At 58.2% G+C, this 21,158-nt stretch overlaps 1 long non-coding RNA gene across 1 annotated transcript; it reads right to left on the minus strand.

Annotated features, from left to right (window-relative positions):
- Positions 1–16,055: 16,055 nt before the first annotated feature.
- Positions 16,056–18,479, minus strand: LOC118611332. The gene is made up of 3 exons (XR_004954207.1): positions 18,048–18,479; positions 17,709–17,931; positions 16,056–16,738 (listed from the first exon to the last, which is right to left on the minus strand). It is a non-coding gene; the product is annotated as an uncharacterized LOC118611332 (long non-coding RNA).
- Between the last annotated feature and the right edge of the window lie 2,679 nt (positions 18,480–21,158).

Below are 21,158 nucleotides of genomic sequence, written 5' to 3' on the forward strand. Positions count from 1 at the left end.
AGTGCAGCCAGAAGACGAAATGGCGCAGTGAAGAAGCCCAGACTCGGCGTAGCTGTGTACGTGCTAAGACAGAACCATCTCCAAGGCCCACCAAATAAGCCACGGGGAGGCGACCGCTGTGCAGAAGCCGGCGAAGTGTGGACGCACAGACATGCGGCTATGCCTGGACGTGCTGGGGACATTCCGGAAGGAAGGACGAGAACTTGGGGCCCTGGCTGACTCTGGTGAAGAGTCAGGTGACTGAGGTACAGGGGTGAAAAGACTTTACTGTGCCTTTTGGATTTGAACCGTCCAGAGAGAACCACGCAGAGATATATCTCCCGTGCAAAAATAAATAAGTAAGTAAGTAAGTAAGTTAAATTTAAGCTATGGATTTGGTATCAGAGCAGTTACGAGAGAAAATCCTGTATTTTAGTCATGTTAATATGTCAGCAGAACTTGCCACTAGCCTGGTCCCATCTGATCTCGGAAGCTAAGCAGGGTCGGGTCCGGTTAGTTTTTGGATGGGAGACCACCTAGGAAGACCGGGTGCTGTCGGTATAAGAAATAAAAAAAAAATAAGGGATTGTAAGCTGACAAGGTCCTTGCAATCTGTGAGGTCAACCCAGGGTCGCCTCGCCTAAGAAAAAACAAAAAATGCAAACGAAACCTCGCCACTCAGCTGCCCTCTTTGCCAAAGGTGAAAGGAACTGCCTCCGGCCCCGGGGGGCCGCCGGCCTGCTGCTCGTCCCCTCTGCTGGCTTCTCCGTGTGTCCCGGGCCTCAGGCTGGGGACCTCCTTTGGCTGTCTGCACTCGCTCGGTGACCTGGACCAGCCGGCGCTCCGATGGCTCCCGACCTGAGTCTCCCCTGAGCGGCCCTGAGACCCCTGTGGCCAGCTGCTGGCTCCACACGTTCGTTCCCCTTGTCGCCCCCAACGCCACGAGCATCGGCCGCGCCACACCCGTCCTGCCCAGTCACCCCTCCTCACCCCCACATCCGACCTGTCAGGCCGTCCGGGTCACCCCTACTTCAGCCAGGTCCCGAACGCGACCACCTCGCGGCAGCCAATCTGCTCCCGCCCTGGCCCCCTGCGGGCTCGCCCAGGGCACCGTTAAGCCTCACGGGTCTCGCTCTGTGTCCCTGCGGACGCGGCCAGGGTGACCCATGAAAACCTAACTCGGGTCGTGTCACTCTTCCGCTCAGAATCCCTCATGGTTCCTGGCTCAGTGTAAAATCCAAAGTCCGCGCCGCGTCCGAAGGCCCCACGGAGTCTCCTGCCCCTTCCCCTTCGCTCTGGGCTCAGGGCCGGCCCCGCTCCCCTCCCTCAGGGCTTCGCCCACGGGCCCCTCCTCGCCGCCCAGCCCCGCGGAGCTCAGGGCCCTGGCGCACACCATTCCCGCCGGCTCCCTCCCTCCAGGCCTTGACTCGGCAGCGCCCCCTGGCGGGGTCTTCCTCGGGATCCCACCTGCCCTCGTGGCCCTCCCTCCCCACCTGCCCCGACGCCCCCTCCCCTGCTTCGCTGTCACCCGTGCCACCATGGAACTTATTCATCACGTGTGTTATCAGTCTCCCTGCTCAAGGGCAGGGCTGTCCGATTTCCTCCCGGCTGCGTCCCCAGAAGGTAGAACGTGCCTGGTGTGGAGCAGAGGCTCGGCAGGCCCTGGCTGGGGGCAGGAATCCCTGCCTGGCCGGCTCTCGGGGGCAGTGGCCACCGCCTCCCTGACTTTGTCTTACTAGACAGAATCCTCGGCAGCGCCTTTGAGGGGCTCCCGCTGCGTCTCTGCTCATCACCCTCTCTGTCCGTCCTCACCTTCAGCAGAGGCACCAGAGTCTACGGCCCCGAGCTCACTCGGCAGGCAGAGTCCTGTGTGATCCTAACATCTGCTCTTTCCGGGTCACAGAGCACAACCCGGAGATCGGAATGCCCGCAGAGGCCCGCAGACCCGGGAGGCAGGCGTGTGGGCCGAGCCTGGCCGGGTGAGGCCAGCCCGACGAGCAGCCACCCTCAGCTCTAGCCCACTGAAGCCACGGGGCGGGGTGGGCGGCGGCCCTCGCGAGCTGCCGGCGGGTGCACGTGGCGGGCAGTGGCCCCGGGGTCGCACCTGCCGGGCCATCAGGCTGTCGCTAAGCTAAGGCGGCTGGATAAGGCTTCCGCACGCTTGTCTGGGCTCCACAATAGGCGATGTGCTCTGTGGTTCCCCGGCCCCATCCCGGGGGACCCTGCCTCCTCAGGGGGTTACCCGGTGGCCCCCAGACCCGACGCCAAGCCATCCCGGGCATCCTCTCTGCGGGCCTGTCCCCGCCCCAGGGCCCGCGGGCCCCACCCGCTTCCCCCGAGGGCGGCAGGCACTCCAGGGCGGGTACCTGGGGGTCTGGTGTGGCCGGCCCACCTGGATGACTGGCCACCACGGAGGTGACTGGCAAGTACTGAGGCTCTGCACTCTTTCCCCCAAAATAATCAGCGGCAGCCCCTTTGATTTGGGGGGAAATCGGGGCTTCTCGCTGCATTTCCTGTCAGGCGCGCCCCTTTGAACACGCTCACTCCGTAATTTAGAGTCGGAATCTCGTTTTAAATGGCAGTTAAAAATTGTATGTGGCACTTCGCAATGAAATTTAGCTTGACAGCTTGGACATAAAACTAAAAATAAATGACTTCACATCCAAATAATAAGTAATAACAATGTTAGCCTGCATAAGAATAGCGGGGCTGGATTCAAATACAATATTAATTTTAGGAGTATGAGTGACTGGGGAGAGACAGAGGCAAAGAAACAAACCCTTCATATAGCAACCGGCTCCTCTCATCCCCCAGGCAACTGGCTGCCTTGCTCGGCCGCCGCGCAGCAATTACGTGGCGTAATGGAAGCAGCGCGGATAAGCAGAAAGATTTTATTAAACCAAATGAGCAAATCATCTGCGTATTATTGCGATTTGATTGACACTGACAAGTGTCGCGCCGACGCGGAGGTGAAGATGATGAAGAAGCTTGCAGAAAAGCTCTTGATAATGTTACTCTTGATAAAGTTGCTGGGCCGCCCCTCTCTGAGTAAATAAAGGGGAGAGGAGGGTGACGCATATTAATTTCCCCAGTTTGCAGCCTCCTGGCGGGCGAGGGGGGGGCGAAGCTGCGACGGGTTCAGCGAATGGCATTTTCGGTGAACACCGGAATTGCATCCCTGATTCGCATAGACTTTACGATAATATATTAATATTAAAACTAAAGGTCATTCCACATAACAGTTAAGCTGCCTGAGCTCCAACCTTTATACCAATAACAGGCTCTGGAAAGTGAGAAATATTTGAATACTCTAAAAAAAAATTTTTTTTTTTTTTTTACTTGGGGGGGCGGCTGGCTCAGGTGCGCGCAGGTGGCCCCTCACCCACCTGCGTTCTCCTGGGACAGTGACGGGCTACCTCGGGAGGGCCGCGTCTGAGCGGGGAAGGTGATTAACCGCCACAGGCCTCGCGGCCCTCGCTCTCTGCTGCGTGTCGCTAATGACGCCGTCCCTTCCGAGCCACCTACGGCGCTGCGCGAGTCAGCACAAAACTTCGCTCGGCTGCTCGGGGCGCCCGGAGCCATGCGCTCAGCACCAGGCGGGCTCTGTCTAGGCCGATCGACCGGGAGACCTGCCCGGAAGCAGGGGGGCCAGCCACCCTGACCCCTGGCGCCCCGATTCTGTCAGCCAGGCTGGCTCAAGCAGACGCGAGTCCTGGATGAGCAGGTGGACCGGACGTTCCTGGAAGGGGCGCTCAGAGGGGCGCACGCGGAGCCTGGGACGCCCGCGCCGGAGGGGTGCCCTCTGCGCCCAGCAGGTCCCGCGCGTCCAGGGAGGGCGGCTTTCCTCGCTGGAAGGTTCGTGCTGTGGGCAGGTGCGGTCCGGCTGCCTGGAGCACGCTCGCCAGCTTCCTAACCCCGCAGGGACCTCGCGGTGGCAGTCGCCATGTGCACACGAGGACGCCCCCCCCCCCCCCAGCAGACAGCTTTCAGACGGGGCGCGCGGCGCTCGGGGCAACACGTGGGCCAGTTCACGCGCCACGAGTGGCCGCGCTGTTGCTATGGTTACCAGCACAGCTCATTTGCTCTAGAACTTACTAGTCTTCACGAACCCCCATGTGGTGTGAAGAGGGGGAATAATAATAATAATAAAAAAGCCGAGAGCGGGCCTAAGCTAACATGAGAATTCTAACTTCTCTAGGCAAGTTTCTACCCGTTTTGAGAAAGGAATTTGGGCTCCGATTTCTGACTTCGCCCTGCCCAGCCGGCCTCGCTCGGAGGCGGCCGCGGAGCGGAGGGGTGGCGGCAGGTGTCCTTCGTGCCTGCGTCTCTGAGGGTGCCCCTTGGCCCCTGGCGGCTACTCGCCTTGCTGGATTTCTAGAGGAACATGTGACCTGGTCCGCCTGCCTGGCCCCGCCTCACCTTGGGCGGACAGACGCCCCCCACCCGCGGCAGGCCTCACTCACGACCCTGCTGTGCAGTTCCCCAAACCCTCCTGGAGGGGGAGCTCCAGGCTGCATCTGCGCACAGAGGGGGCAGAGGGCGGGGCAGCCCTGGGAGCCCGCGCCACTCCCGTGGTGACCCCGTACCGCCCGCCTGGCCCGGCCTGGCCCAGCCCGGGTTGGCACAGAGGCGGGGGAATCTAGTTCCAGGGGCCTCAGGGGAGCTGGGGCAGAAATGCCTCTTCCTCTGACCTCCTTTTTTTTGGGTCACATCTTCCCTTCTCAGGGTCAAAGCATGGAGCAGGCAAGGGAGGACCACAGCCAACTGCTCATCTCTCCTGCCTGCCTCCTCCCACACCTGCCCCGGCCATTCCTCCTCCTCAGCGTTTTTTCAAACTGAATCCAGCCCCAAAAGTGGCAGGCAAAATAAAACAGGTCGTGACCGGCATTAAAAACAACAACGACGACAACAACAACAAATCCCATTTTTTTTTTAAAGGGAGAAAACGCCTCATATAACAAGGCTAAGAGCTGTTCTTTGAAAAGCGTTTTAATTCTGTGTGTACGTGTGTTTTGGTTAGAATGCGACATGGATTTCTGACTGGGGGTCACGAGGACGCCAGTTTGAAAGCCACAATTCCGCGTCGCCTTCTCCTGCCCCCGTGCAGAAGCCACACGTCCCAAAGGACAAGCTGCCCCACGGGACAGCTCCCAGCACTGCGGCTTCTCAGCGTGGCTCCCGATACGCTGACAGAGAAAACGACCCAGTGAATCCTCCCAGGACAAGGCTGGCTTGCCACACAAAACCCTGTTTCCAATGTCGAATACTGAGCGTGATGCTCTTGCCTTCTGTAAACAGCTGTGACCTCTCCTCCCTCGCCCAGGAAGACTGATGCCTCCGGCCCAGCGGGGAGAGGGTCACAGTCAGGAAGACCAGAGGAAAAAAGTGATTAGTTTTATCCTTTGAGATACTTCTCCTGTTACACATTCATTGTCTACTGGGTCGTCCCCTCACTTAGCAATGGGCCCTGAGCCGCACATTTTCTCCAGAGTTAGAGCTAAGCTGACCACTTGTGAGAAGCCTCGTTACGTGCCCTGGTCGCTGATGCCTACGTGAGCCACACTTGGCTTTAACGAGCAAGCCCAGAGAGGTGGGGAAGAAGCCAGACCAAACCAACCCTTCGGCAGTCCCTTCTACCAGGCCAGGCGGGGGCAGTCCTCACGACCCCTCCGGACTGTCAGCTTTAGGATGGCAGGGGACATATCTGCTTGACTCATGACTCAGCCTCAGGCCTGGCAGAGCACCTGGGCACAGGGTCGGCCCTGGATAAAACGGTGTGGCATAGAGTGAGTTCGGACCGATGTGGGAGACGCGCCAAGCTTCCTATACTTCTTTCGAGCAGCTCCGTGCAGGGTTCGGGGGAATGCTGTCAAATGCGGTGTCAGACCGTGTCACACCACTGTATTAAATAAGTCAAAAACGCTGTGTTCTTATACATTTGTGATCAGGCAGAAACCTTAGAGACAAATTAAGTGATTGCTGCTTCGTCCACTCATCTTTTAATAAAACGTCACTTTGGTTTGTTGTTCTAGAAGAGTCTATTTCAAGAGCTCCTCATTTAAAGTAACTTGACAGCTCACGGCGTAACACGCCGGAGTACTGAATGCCCTTCGCATCTCTACACGGGTACCTTCCCTGCCAGTGAGGGTGCGACGCACACCCCGCGACGAATTTTACGCTCTTCTCTTCCAGAATTCACACAGTGATCACGTCATCCCCTTTTCAATTCTGAATACTGGTCTGAGGGGAGAAACACACAGGGCTATATGCTTTTTGGAATAATAGGTCTTTAAATTCTAGGACATTTCAAGGGATAGAATCAGTCGGATATCTCTTAAATGTCAGCTGCTGTTCCCCTGTGTTCTTAAGAGAACTGGAAAGCACCGTCGGAGGAGAGTCGGGGTCTATCAGGCACATAGTACTCATCCGTGCCCTCTTTATGGGCCACCAGAACCGGAGCTTTATTTTGAACGAAGAGCATCTTCCCAAGGCACCATTTCAATACCGTTTTCCCACTGCCTGTGGACACCAAGTGCTAACTCTGTAACCTCAGCATGTCTTTGCACTCGAGACATATGCAGGCGAAACCCACACGCCTTTCACAATCAGTCCATCAGGAAACACCCATCGAGGACCAGGATATGTGCTAAGACCCTGCGAGGACGACAGGAAGCCTCTCCCCTTCCGGAGCTCTCACCCCAGGAGAGCGCGCACACAGGCCGTGGTGGCCGCTGTGAAGGAGGCGCACGGGGCGAGCGGATGGACGAGGCGGCTGGCGGCCGAGCGCCACTGACCGGAGGGGCCGGGTGGAAGCCGAGAGAGGACGGGGAGCAGGGCCCCGGGGACGGAGCGCCTGGCCTCGTGACAGAGCAGGCGGGTGGGGCGAGGGGGCACCCGGAACGGGTGGCAGTGCTCAGTGACAGCAGCCAGAGCACGCAAGGGTCCGAGGGTCGCGGTAAGGAATCCGTTAAAAAAAATCCACTCGATGTGAACAGCAATTTCAAGTCAGACAGCACTCTGGATAGCGGCTCGACTCATAACTGCCAGGAAACGGGACAACCCCGAACGCTCCTTAACTACTAAATGGCTAAATCAGCTGATGCGTCCTGTCAAAGCCACGCTGCTCGCTGCTCGGCAGTGCAGAGGACTCAGCCGTGCAGCAGCGGGGGTGCCCTCCAGGCGCACCGGGCCACGCGCGCCGGCCATCGGTGGTTGCGTAAAAAGTCGTCCCCAAAGTCAGCACGGGCGGGGAAGCGTGGTCTCACCCACCGCGCATCTGAAAGGAAGGCTAGAAGGATTTCGTGAGCAATACAACGGTCAGTTGTAGACACGGCAACTAGGCCGTTGCTTCTACAGAGAAAGTTCTAGCATTCTTCGCAGACGAGCCTCACCCGAGGAGCTTTGCGAAATGGTAGGGACAGAGCCACGTGAACGGCGGTGCCTGTTCATCGCATCCCTGGAAGCAAAACGTGCTCTTTGGTGGGGTCAGCTAGGAAGAGGGAACGTCCTAAGACATGACGTGGCCGTGACACGTGTGAGATGGCGTGTGGCTGATACCACCCCTGGGCGCAGGTACGCGGCCGGAGCGCGCCCAGGGCTGGTCCCCCACACACCTACGTGGCCCCAGGCCCTCCACACCTCAGAGCCTGTCCCCTTCACCTGCGGAGGCCGTGGTTAAGACCCGGCCTCTACAGTCCCTTCTATCTATAAATTACGGCCATCGCCCCGTGAGGTAATAACATACAGCTTCCTGTGTGATGCCGTGTCCCCGAGCAGAGCTGGGGACTCCCTCGGCCCCCTGAGCTCATCTACGAGGATTTCCCAGGGCCGTCAGGGTACCACCTGCACAACCTGTCACATCTGCTGGCCACCTGCTCTGCGTTTACTTGATCTTTTCCTTCAAATGAACTCACTTTAACACTTAAGTACATTTGTTTTTAAAGTAAACTTCACGTCACATGGTAAATGGGGGGGAAAAATCAGCGAGACTCGTCAACTATAAGCCAACTGTAGAATAAATACAATGAAAGCAAAGTAGTGTCGCCAGCTGCAGCCGGGAGTTTGTCTGTTTTTTTTTAAAGAAAGATCTATGTGCGATTTTTAAGGCGACTGGAGAGAGGAGCCAAAGGCCTATTGGCACCTGACTGAGACGTTCTCCATGCGCTACCTGAAGGCTTGAATGATGACCGGGAAGGAATGACTTGGTCCTTTGGTGACTCGGTGTCACTTAACGCCGGGTCTCCGTGCCATCTCGTACCCCCGCCCTGTTACTCACACGCGCGCGCCCTCCGCACCCTGTGGCGTGTGGACCTCGGCGTGCGTTAGGATTGACTTTGGATTCGGTTCCCCGGCTCCTCCTTACTGAGCTGCCGGGTGCGTTCTGGTTGTTCTATCTCTGCATCCCTACCAGACGTCCCTTGTCACCTCCTCCAGAGAGCGGGCCTCGTGGCACCCGGCACAGGTCAGGCTCTGAGGAGGCGGGAGAAGTGAGCAGAGGGAGTGAAAGGGGCCACCATGGCCCGCGAGGGGCGGCGGGGCAGTGCTCGTCATTGCCACCACTACACGATCGAGCGGCCGAAGAAGGGGGGGAGCGCGCTCAGGGGGAGTCGGCCCCAGGTAGGGTACCGTTTTGAGATGATTTCCAGAGATATTGAGTCTCTAAGCGGCTTTAAGGCTGCAAAGTAGCTGCAGAGAACACTTAAAAGCAGTGAAAATTTGGGAGTGGAGTATTTTTTTTGAAATGAAGAGACATGAGGTTTAGGATTTCCAATTTTTTTCGTCATGGACAATGAGAGCTGAGCCTCCCCTCAGTGCGGGTAGAACGAGTAAAGAGGCGCCTCGCAAGGCCTGCGGGTCCACCCAGTGACTCGCGCATCCACATTCACGCAGCACTACTCACGAGGGCCGGAAAGTGGCTGTGACGACCACGGGCCGCTGACCGGGCGAACGAAACGGGGTGTTATCCGTACACTAGAATATCATTCAGCCGTCGCGAGGAATAAAGCAGACACCGGCCCATGCTACGACATGGACAAACCTCGAAAACATTGTGCTCACTGAAAGAAGCCAGGCACAGAGCCCACAGAGTAGGAGATTCTATGTATATGAAATGTCCAGAATGCGGAGATCTAGACAGACAGAAAGCAGATTAGTAATTTCCAGGGGCTGGGAGGAGGATAGGATTACGGGGTGATGGCTAAAAGGTGTGAGGTTTTCTTTCGAGGTGATGAAAATGTTCTGAAATTGACGTGGTATGTGAATGATGTCGCACTAAAGCCGTTACCGAAAAGAGCTTGGAGGAGCGCGGCGTCATAAAGCAGTCGAGAGGGCGGCTGGTGATGCCTGCGGAGGGAGTCTGCCCCGAGCCGAGATGCTGGCCCTGGCCGCCCGCGAGACACCTGGCCCCGGCCGCCCGCGGCAGTCCCTGGGGAGCCTGGAGAACCCCTGATGCCGCCCCACCTGGACCACTCACATCAACGGCCTTCGGCGTTTTAAAATCTCCCCCAGGTGATTCTGAGGCAGCCACACCTGGGAACAATGGCTCAGAAAAATCACGATTATGAGGTAGACTCGGCCCAGACCCAAGTCTCTGCTCATCACCAGATTAGGACAAAGGGGGCCAGGTAACTCCCTGTTGCCCTCAAACATGCCCTTCTCCATTTTGTGACCTTTAAAAATATGTCAACTACATGAGAAGCTACATGCTCAACGGCATTAGTCATTAGGGAAACAAATCGAAACCACGAGGAGACGCCACTTCATTGCACAAAACGAAAAACAGTTAAGTACTGGCGAGAAGGACGTGGAGACGCTGGAAACCTCGTCACTGTTGATAAAAACGTAAAATCGCACAGCCGCTGAGGAAACCAGGAGGACAGCTCTTCAAAACGTTACACTTAGAGTCACTGTGTGACCTCGTCATTCCAATCCTAGGTATGCATCCAGAATAATTGAAAACATTTACTCAGGCGAGTCATTAACGTCATCAACAGGTTCTTTGGAAATTTCACCCTTAAGTGAAATGCTATATAACGAAACCAATTTTACCATGTAAACAAGAATTAAGTTCCTAGGGCATATTTCTGGTCACAAAACCACTTTTAATAGTAAACACTCAAAACACTTATAGTAAACACTTAAAAACACTACTAATAGTAAACATTGAAATAAATGTGAGCTATTCGTGCATTTAAGAAAGAGTAATAACAGCAAGATTTTTAAAATTTCAGTTCAAGGTTGAGGGTGGCCAAAGCCTCTCCCACAACTCAGGGCACAAGGCGGGAACCCCGCCCTGGACAGGACGCCCTTCACCACAAGGCCACCCACAGACACGCCAGTTCACCTCACACACACGCCTTTGGGGTGTGGGAGGAAACGGGAGTCCCCGGAGAAACCCCCAGACATGGGGGAGAACGCGCGAGCCCCCCACAGACAGTGGCCTCGGCCAGGAATCAGCTTCGTTTCGTCGAGAATGTAACAGGACTGCCCTAAAGGGACACCGTTGTCTGAGGGCCGGCTGTCCGTGGACACACGGGCTCATTCACAGTAGCCAAGGGTGCAAACAACCCCGTTGTCCAGCGACGATGAATGGATGTGAAAGATGCGACACATACATACAACGGAAGATTATTCAGTCTAATAAGGAATGAAGTTCTGGCACACGCTACGACATGGATGAGATCTCTGGACGTTACGCTACGTGAACTGAGTCACAAAAGGACAAACGCATGATTTGCTGATATGAAACACCTGGAAACAGCAAATCCAAATACAGACAGAAGAATAGGGGGTGGGGGGAGGGGAGTGGAGAGCCACTGCTTCCTGGGTAGAGTTTGGCATGATGAAAATTCTCGGGATGGATAGTGACGTGGGCATGATTGCCCGACCTCGAGGATACACTAAAAAACGCAGAATCGTCCACTGAGTTTTTATGGTATGTAAATCACAAAGACGTAAAAAGGGGCTGGGTGTGTAACGACGTCACTTTCCACGCTTACACAATCACGTGCAGGATGCACGCAGCTGCTGCGGGGCCAAGTCGCGACCCCGACAGCACAGGAAGACCCGGGAGCTGCTGTTTCGTAGGACGTCCCCCCGCCCCCCCCCCCCCACACACACACCCATGGCGTCAGTGACCAGCCAGGGCTGGGACCCCGGACCCTCGGTCACCTCTGCTCTCTCAGGGGAATGACAGGCCGCAGCGCGGACCGTCGTCCCGGACGCCTCTGCCAATGCGCCCTGAGGGGAGGCCGAACCTCGCGTCCAGCAGCAGACGCGCACCTGTTCGGCCGCGCGCGGGGCCGGTCCCCGGGGGCCCTGAGCGCCGCCAGCACCCAGGGGCCGCACCTGCCCGCCAGCGGGCCCCGCGAAACCCCGAGGCCGGCCACGTCCCGCCAGGGGCCCGGGTGCCGGCCGGGGCTGGCTTAGTGACCGCGCAGGGAGGAGTCCGGGCCTGCGGGCGGCCCGCCCGAGGCAAATCCCCTGGGGAACCCCGCCGGTGCCGAGAGGGACTCCGGGTCACTGCGCCCCCGAGCCCACAGTGCCCAAGCGTCCCTGCGCCACGCTCACCTCGGGCCGCTCGCGGACGGCGTCCTTCCCGGGGGCTCTAACGCCGAAGGGCCAAGGGGACGCGGACGGCGGCCGCTCGCCAGCCGTCCAGCCTCAGCGCGCCGCGTGCGCGCGAGGCTTAAAGCGCGAGGCTCGCATTGGCTGCACCTGCTCCGCCAGGCCCGGCGCGCTGGGGGCGGGGCGTGCGCACGTGGCCCCGCACCTGGCGGCCAACGGCTCGGCTCCGGCCCTGCCTCCACCTGTGACGCCCGGCGGCCCAGCCCGGGGTCTGGGGGGTCCGAGAGGGGGCCCGGCCGGAGGGGAGGGGCGCGCGGAACGGAGCGGAGCTGGGGTCGAAGGCAGGCGACCGTCAGGTTTCTTCTCTCAAGCAGCTGGGAGGCTCTGGAACCTTCGGGGCGGGTTCCAGTGCTTCCCTTCGGGGCTGCGGCGACAGTACGTGACTGTGATGAGCGTGCGACGAGGTGGGAGCCTAGCAACGCGCAGCCCGGGCCTGGCTGATGGAAACGGAGCGCAGGCCACTGCGGCGGGTGGGTGTGCGGGCCTCGGGGGCGGGGGTCGGACGGCTCCGCCCGCAGGACGAACGCGCCCGGGCCGGGGGACAGCTGCCCGAACCCACGAGAAGGTCCACGTTCCTGTGAGGATTAAGAAAGGCACAGAATGTACTTTAAATATCTCAATAAAGCGTTTGAACCTAAAAAGATGAGATACTGCGGGTCGCCCGAACCTAGCAGGCCTCATTCCCTCCTGGAAACGGGAAGGGCAGGGGTGAGCCCCAGAGAGGCGCCGAGGCTCGCGGAGCGTTTGCTGGAGGAATGAGGGGCCCGGGCCTGTGAGTCCAGCCCTGCGCAGTTTCCACCAATAGTTATGTCTCCCTGTCGGCTGGATGCTGAGGAAAACGCCCGGAAAGTTACGCGCGGTGGTAGGAGAGGGCTTCCATTTGGGATCTGCCCCCAGCTCCCTGTGTAACTCTGACCAGCTGGCTCCTCTCTGGGCCTCAGTTCCCTCATCTGTAAAATGGGGCCTGGAGAGAGGGTCTCAGAGACACCTTTTTGCTCCGGGAACCCAACAGTGACTTGCGAATGTTTTTTGCTAATTCCAAAAGCAAGGCAGCCTCTCCTTCCCACCCAAGTGTTGCAGAGAAAGATGCATTCGTTTCCCAAGTTAAACAGCACTTTTTCCTTCTAAACGTAACTTTGATTCAGCTCTGAAATCAGCTTCCTCAAGTTCTCAGGACCCTCAAACGGTGTTTTCTGATTCCAATGTGTTTTAAAGAATTCGTGTATTTAAGTGTTAGCAAACTCTATTTTTAGGGATCAAAGCATCTTTTTGGCTCTAAGACTAAAAGGCTTGACTACCTGGTGGCTGTTTTATTTTTTTTTGTTGTTTTTTGTTTTTGTTTTTGTTTTTTTTTTGAGAATAATGACAGATATCAGCCCCTAGAAAAATCGGCCCACTTGGAGACCTCCCCGGCATGATTGCCTCCTTTAATATTGCTGACAGTCTCTTGCAAATGTATCACAAGTTGGCATTTATTAGTGCGAGGCACAAGTAAGGGGCATGTTATTTGATTTGAATAACAGCTCGGAGCTAGAGTTTGAGTCCAGAAATATATTAGTCAGAAACAATCTCATTTAATAACATAGAAACTAATAAAAGAAAAGTATTCCAACTGATTCGGAATTGAATTTATGAATATTGCTTTAGCAGGATTAATGATCAAAACCCCAACCTGTTTGTCACGTTATAACTGACTTTTCCATTTAAATGCAAAACCAGAAGTCAATGAGTCCGAAGGATTGTATATCGCTTTGAAGAAAACCAGTTCATTTTACATGTAAGCTTCCAAATTGGCAATAAACTTTAATTACAGGGTCAGATAATCAAATTATAATCAAATAGCCTCACATAAAAATCTGTGTTTGAAATTAATGAGACACGAGCCTGCCACTCGGTATCAATGCCCCTCCGTAACTTACTAACAGACATTTCATTTTCATTTAAAAGTCACCTTAAGGACTTTCTCAATTTCCACCGTGTAGCCTGATTCGATTTAGAAAACATTTCGATGTTCTCAGACCACACGGTCCCTTGGATGTTCACGTTCATCTCTGCATTTCCCTCCTGTCTCTTCGGGGAGGCCGGTCTTATAATTGGACAAGGGGATTTCCAAATTGGCGCGTCTGTAAACTTTCCAGCTGTGGGGCAAGTCCAGCCCTAGCTGTGTCGGGAGGGACCTTGAACTTGGTGTCAGGTGTCATCTGGCAGAGGCAGCACCCACACTGTGGTGCTGGGTGGCCTGGGAAATTCCGCCGGCGGGGAAAAAGTGGACGGCTTAGAGATACTTAAATTATTTCCAAACCAGCAAGTTCACTGGCAAGAGGACGGCGCCAACACTTACACCTGCTTCGCCGTCTCATTAGCCACGGACGAGCCGAACTCCAAGCTGTGCTCTGAAACCTCCGTGTGTGATCCTCCAAGGCAGGGTCTTTGTCTTCAGTAACACTCGCTCAGCTCGTTGGAGTGATGGAGGGGGCCAGCTGCCTGGCAAGCTGGGGCCAGGCAAGACTGATGAGCTGCGAGGCTCAGAGAGAGAGGGAGGAATGCGGAATGGACACTCTTCTCTCCTGGACGTGTTTTCTTTTTCTAAGAACTGGACCGTCCTTGAGTTTTCCTGTGTTATGCAATAAACGGGGTCCATAGCATCTGACACAGTTGCCGGATAAAAATAAATTTTTAGTGTGAGTGTATCCTGAGTATTATGTGGGACATACTTATACTAAATGATAACTCCTTGTTTATCTGAAATTCAAATTTACTTGGACGCCCTGCGTTTTTACTTGCTAAAGCTGGCGAGCGCAGTTTTGGGTGGTAACAACGACACGTTCTCTCTTGGCGTCTTCTGACACATCCAAGGAGTTCGTGGTCATTTCCTCAGCATTTTCCAAACGCGCCCGATCACCCAGTCACAAGACTCAGTGGGGAGCTGTTTAAAACCACAGGTGCCCAGGCCCACCCTGGAACTGCTGACTCAGGAAGTCCGGGTTTGGCCTCTGGGAGTTTGCTTATTGACAAGTTTCCCGGATGACTCTTGGCACTGGATGAGTGTGGGAAATAATGCAAACATTACTTGTCAGTCACCCCAATAATGACTCCTGCTGCTACATCCCTGAGAAGCAGGTGGTAATGAAGAGCAGGAGGTAAGACAGAACGTTCATTGCCGGCCAGAAAAATCGTGGCCCAGAAAAGTGTGGGGAGTTGCTCAGCTGTGATTCAGATCCTTTGGACCTGTTGAAATGCCAGCCTCAAACTATTTCATTTCCATCTTGTGTAAAGCAGAAGGTCGTCTGGCTTAGAGATGGACGTGGAAGGCTTGTAGCCGAGTGACTTACTCCTGTCAGCGTGTTTGTGAGCTGCTGTTCTGTATGGCACACCCACGGCTCCTACCGTGAGCTACTCACGCCTGCCTCGGGCGAGTCGTCTGTAAGAAGGGGCAGCCCCGCCTCAAGCCTTCTGCACGGTTTTACCACCGGGGCCAGAAGCAGAGAGAGGTGAGCTGAAAACCTGTGAGAAGTTCCATCCGTGAGGGGCAGGCCCCAGCGTGAGGGTGGATGGAGGGCGCCGGCCTCGGGCCATGCTACTCTGCCAGACCCCCAGGGACGTGTGGAAGATTCCGGCTGACCTCGAGGGGGCAGGGAGAGCATCATTTCAGTGTGAACCAGTGCTTCCCATGCGTCCGCCACGGGACACACTCAGACCCTAGTCACTGGGCTCGTTGCAGAGAGACGGACTGTGGACAGAAGCGAGATGGCATTTCCTTTTGTTCATTCTAAAACATTTAATTAGCACCTTCCATGGTTCAGTTGTTAAAACGGGGAAAAAAAAGCGTGTGTGTGGGGGAAACACATTTAACTCAATTCATAACAAACGGTGGTTTCAAATAGGAACTCCAAGCCAATTTTGGCCGAAAGGGTTCCGGCGCACTCCGGGCAGCTGCCGGTGTGGACACGGCCCGGACAGGGACGAGCGCCTGGGTGGCGCCCGCCGCCGCGGGCCGGGGACGCGCCCCGCTCGGCCTGCAGGTGGCGCCCTAACCTTGCGGAACAGCCGCGCCGGCGCGCGGCGGGTTTCCCGCGGCACAGGCCAGGCGTCGGCCAGTTTTCCCGCTTGAGTTTCTGAGTGTGAACAACCAGGGAACTCAGACCTCCTTCTTCTTATTATTTTTTTTTCCCCCGGAGCGGACGGGGCTGTAGAGGCCAAGATCCCGGCTGGGGAGGCCCGAGCGCCCCCTCGCCCCGCTCCTGCCCCCGGCGCTCGGCGCTGCGCCTGGCCGGCCGGCCCTTCCGCGGCGGACTCGGTGGCAAAGTCGGGGCCTCTGTCGGCGAGAGCCCCGCGCGGCGAGGCGCCGGCCTGCAGCCGAGGGGGCGCAGGGCGTGCACAGCCGCACACAGGGCCCCGCGAGCTGGGCCGGCACCTCCTCGGTCCCGCGGAGGGGCCCAGACGTGCCCGGCCGGGGGAGCCCCTCGTGCCAGGCTTCCCGAGCCCCCCGCCTCGGCCGGCCTCTCTCTCCACTCTCCTCTCCTCTCCCTCTTTCCACACACAGGCCCTCGACGCCAGAGTCTTGAGACAAAGGCCATGCCACATCCACCCCCCACTGGCCTGTTAGTCTAATCATCTCGCTTCTTTCCTCCAAAATAGCCCGAGGCTCCCGCCCTGGTGTCCCCTCCTGGCGGGTCCTCTCCTGGCCTGGCATGCCAGGGGACGGATCTCTCTCCTCCTGCCCCGTACCCTGGAGGGTGCCCCAGGTGCAGGCCAGGGGCGGTGAGGCCAGCCTGGGCCACCCCGACGCTCGGTGCCTGCCTGCGCCCTCCACCGGCTGAGTCTCACGCCCCCCTCAGGCCCAGGTCACAAGCCCTACCTCGTTCACGCGGTCCTCTCTTTGCTTGCCTCCCCTGGGAAGCTCTCTCTCCCTCCTGAAGGACTTCACAGTGGCACGCGCTCTAGTCGCCTTGGGTTCAGGCTGCTGGGTGCGCGTGTGTACGATGCGACAAGCGTTTGCGGGGCGTCCCGCACCTCCTTGCACACCACGGCCTTTCCCGGTCACTGGGTGGACCCTTCCTCTGCTGGCTGTGCCCAGAGGAGGGAGGGAGCTACATGCCAGGGACAGCGAGCTGCCAGAATGACTTCCTGTGCCCTGTGGGGGATGAGGAAGTCTGGCCAAAACGGCGGCTTCAGGTCAACGTGCGCAGGTGACAGAGGACGTCTTCACGTCACAGGTGCTCAGGCCCGGTCGGGGGAGGGCACGAGCGGAGGGGAGGAAGGTGCCAAGAGAGATGCAGGTGGCTCCGCCCTGGGCTGGGAAGTCACTGGCCCCCGGACAGCTTCGCTGGGCCTTGGGACAGGGGGACCCGAAGCCTTGCTTTCTGGGAGAGCCTTAGACAGGTGACAAATCAGATATAGGGTGGGTCTGGGCAGAAAAGGCTTAGACAGCCTCCCCGCCTGGCACAGGACGGACTCGGGGGGAGGATCACGGCCTCCCACAGACCCGTGTCTTGGCACCAGCGGTCAGCAGCTCAGAGCCAGTCTTGACCCGTTCCCCCACCTTCTGTATTATTTTAAAGCAAATCCGAGACATTATATCATTTCATTCGGTGAAGCATTTCACTTTTGTAATTAGAAAGAAGAAGAATGACCTGACTCCTTCTGAAACTAAACACCCCAGATTCAGCTGTAGAAGCACAGGAATAGGCTGGAAATAAAACGTAACTCTTAACGCTTTGGGGATTTAGAAAACAAATGCGTTCCCTACTCATGGCCGCTAACAACGTTTAATCCAAAGGACAGACTCTCTAAGGGCGGAATCTCACGCGGCCGTGGGAGGGGCCGTCCGGGGTGGGGGTGGTTAGCTACTCCCCCAGGCTGCACCAGTGCTGGTGGGAACATCGCCATCATCTCCCCCAAATGCCTGCTGTCCACTGGGGTCCCCCTCTGCCTTAATTTCAGGGGTGAGCTGTTCATTTGGATTAGGAACCCCCCCTTGACTTTCGACCTGGCTTACAATTTCCTTTTTCTTCTTCAAAAACAATAGCACGGTTTGGGAGAGATTCTGGGCTCCGCGAGGTGATCGTTTTCAACCTTCACGCGAGACGCGTGGAAAGACTCACCTCCTGTTGCGGCTTATTTCCTGCGACGGTCTGACCGACGGTCAGCGCTACAAAACGGAGGAGACCGTCCAGGGGTCGGCGTCCGAGCGCAGTTCCGTGTCCTGCACTGACCTTGGCCCAGGTCAGAACTCACGGGAACGCGGGGCTTTGACGAGCTGGCCGGCCGGGGACCTGTCAGTCCTGGGCTGTCCGCCTCCTCACTGCGGCCGGGTCCCCCAGAACTCTGCAAAGTGAGGCTGGGCCTGAGTTTGGGGGTGGAGGTGGGTGGCCCGGGTGATTGTTTTCTCTGGGAGCAGGAGAAAGCCCAGTGGGATCTGATCTATGTGGGGTGTGGCTTACCCTTTGCCTACTTGAGTTAGTGGAGAAAAACCATGGAACGCTGGCTACCGGGCGCGTTGTAGTTTCCTTACAAACGCGAACACGAACCGCCCTAGCGCAGGGAGCTTTAATGGCGGAGTAAATGTCTGACCTCCAGCGAGGCTGCTGAATTGAGGGGTTTGGATCTTTCTGCATCCTTAGAAAACACGTACTTGCATGTGACGAGTTACGGGGAGACAGAAATCAAGCCAGACGAGACCATTCACATACGACGGCGGTTGTGGGGTGGGGACCTGCCGCCATCGCGGCTCCTGTGTGCACGGGCATTGGGGTTCGCTGCAGAAGCCTGCAGTGGGGGGATTTTGAAGGACAGGCTCTTTGGGTGGAAGGAGAGATTGGGTCATAGAAAGCCGCCGCGGCTCTTTGGCGAGGTGGGGCGAGGGGATCTGAGCGTGTAGACAGAGGAGGAGACTTGAGGCTGCTTGGTGTGTGGCCAGGGGGGCGGGGGGGGGGAGAGGGGGGCGGGGAGGGGTGAGAGGTGGGGGAGGGACTCCAGAGAAATTTCGCTGTGGGGAAGGCTGGAATCCGGTCGTTCCCCCAGAGACCGGGGTGGGGGGCGGGGAGGGTTCGCTTTCTCCTCGGGTGCTCCCGGTTGTTGTGTGTGGCACTGCCTGCCTGGGACCTGGGCCGGCCGGGACAGCTGTGACGGTGTGGCCTTCGGGACGAGGAGGGGAGCAAGGCAGGCCCCGGCCCGGGACCACAGCGCACGGCTCCACGGAGACACGACCGGCGGCCTTCGGCCGGCAGGCTGACCCCTCTTTCCTTTCTGACGAGGACGGCTGCCTCTCGTCCACCGCGGGCACGTGGGCCCGGGGCCACCGGTGTGTCCCCAGCGGCGTGGGGGGCGGGTGCTGCGGGAGCCCGCGGGTCCGGGGTCGGTTGCCTGGCCTCGTGAGCTCCGCCGGCCCAGCCGACATGGGGGGCGCTGCGTGGCCAGCGGGGCGGGGAGCGAAGCCGCGGAGCGGAAAGGCACGTGTCAGCAAGTCCTCCGCCCCGCAGTCCCGGGGCCTTGGCTGGCCGGGCCGACTTTCCTGGCACTGGGTTCTGAGGTAGATGAGGCCAGCTGGCGCCGGGGAGCTGTCTGAAGCTCATGTCGGCCGCGTCTTGGGGTCTTGATTGCTGCCTGGGAGGTGCTGGTGCTGCTGGCGGAGTCCCAGCTGATCCTCTGGGGGCCCGTGTGGAGGTTCTGGACTGTGACAGGCTCTTTCGAGCCAGTAAAGGATGGGGGGTGGCGTGGAGGGAGGGAGGGCTGGGGACGGGTCGCAGGCAGCTCGCAGCCAGAGCTGGTCTTCGGGGCTGGAGCAAGTCCTCCCCGCTGAAGCAAAGGATCGTCCTCACCTGGAGGACAGAGGGAGGGGTCCTCCTGCCCTGCAGCTGTCTGTGACCCCCACCCCTCCCTGGGGGCCGCGCCTCCACGTGGGCTGTGAGGCAGCTGTGAAAAGGCGTTCTGGGCCCAGCACACCCACGGGGCCTCTCCCCGGGGGCCAGAAATATGCTCTAAAGCTCGAGTTTTATGCAAACACTTACAGGACAGACTTCCTTCTTCCTTGTGTTATCATCGTTCAGCTTCCAGGCCTGCCTGGGGGAGGAGGTTTGGGGTCTGGGGTCTGCTGTCGGTGTCGGTGGCATGCACTTGACGACCACTCGCTCAGACCCCGAGCCACTCCTTCCGGGAGCAAAGGCGTCTCTTCCTGGGGCCGCCCCGCCCTCCAGTGCTGCTGGAAAGGAAAAGCCCCAGCCGCAGCCAGGAGCGGATCCCGCGTCCTCCCGCAGGGTCCCGCGCATGCTCAGGCGATGCGCCGAGGGATCACCCTCCCCCAGGAGCCGGGACAAAGCGCACCCCCGGGGTGACAGCGCCCTGGGGCGCTGCTCCTCACCAACCGCGCTCTGCAGGTGCGGAAACGGGTGGAGAGACGGGGCGCCCCGCGCAGGGCTTCACGCCGGGGAGCAGGCCGAGCTGGGACTCGAACCCAGGTCCTTCTTGTTTGTCACCCCCATTCCCTCCTCCAACCCCCGCATAAACTCGGGGCCTCTGCTTTTGTGCTGTGGAACTGAGAGCTAAGCGTCTTCTGGGGAGTCCCGGTGCTGCGGGGAGGGGCTGGGGCCCAGGGACACTGGGGAGCTGGGAGGGAGTGGAGCGAGCCCCTTCCTGGAAGCCCCGTGGGGCTCGGGAACCAAAGACCTTCAGATGAGCAGCAAGGAGCTGTGTGCGGCGCGTCCATGCCGTCCGCTCAGTCAGCGGTCCCCGGTCCCCCAGCGTCGCGCCCCAGCAAGATGCCTGTGGCGTCTTCGAGCATCTTCGCCCGGCATTTGCTCCACGCCAGGCCCAGCTCTCAGAGCTGAGCACAGAGATACAAAGACGCGGCCCTTATCACTGGGGATGCTAAGGCCTGTGCGCAGGTGATTAGCTCCTGCATGAGATGGGGGGGGGAGGGGAAAGGTTCCTGTAAAAGTTGCTGCGCTTCCAGCCAGGCGGCCTCCTGGCAGGACTCCACGGAGAGGGAAAACGCTTCCCGGATTTGGGGAGACCGCGTGCAGGGGCCCGCTCCGCTGAAAAGGGCACGTGCCCCATGGACATGACCTAGATGAAGAGGCTGAGACAATGAAGAGTCCCCTCATACGTCACGGCAGAGAGAAGGGACTTCTGGAGTTATCTGCTGAGGCCTCGAGAAGGAGTTTGGGGTCCTGGAAAAAAGAGACGGGACTGCGGGGCCCCCAATTTTGTCTTTGTTGCTAGGACCAGCGGGGAGTCTGAGGCGGGCAGTGTCTGATGGGATACAGGAAAAGTGGGGATTAGAACCTTCCCGTTCAAAGTCGTTTCCTACCAGTGTAGTAATTATGGACCGTCATCACCTGCTGCCTCCCTGGCCCTGGGTCACGTACAGTCGTATGCGGGAGAAGCCGTGCTGCAGGTCCAGGCGGTGACCTGCACGAGGGCCCCGCGCCCGGCCCCGCGGGAGAGATGCCAGGGGACGAGCAACCGCGGAGGGACAGGCCGTGGGGGGCGCCCCGCGGCCAAGGGGCAGGGCCCTACCAGCCCTGGTTTCCTCCGCCCGGCAGGAAAAATGGGTC

This window comes from Rousettus aegyptiacus, unplaced genomic scaffold (genome assembly GCF_014176215.1).
Source record: "Rousettus aegyptiacus isolate mRouAeg1 unplaced genomic scaffold, mRouAeg1.p scaffold_m13_p_14, whole genome shotgun sequence".
Classification (NCBI taxonomy): domain Eukaryota; kingdom Metazoa; phylum Chordata; class Mammalia; order Chiroptera; family Pteropodidae; genus Rousettus; species Rousettus aegyptiacus.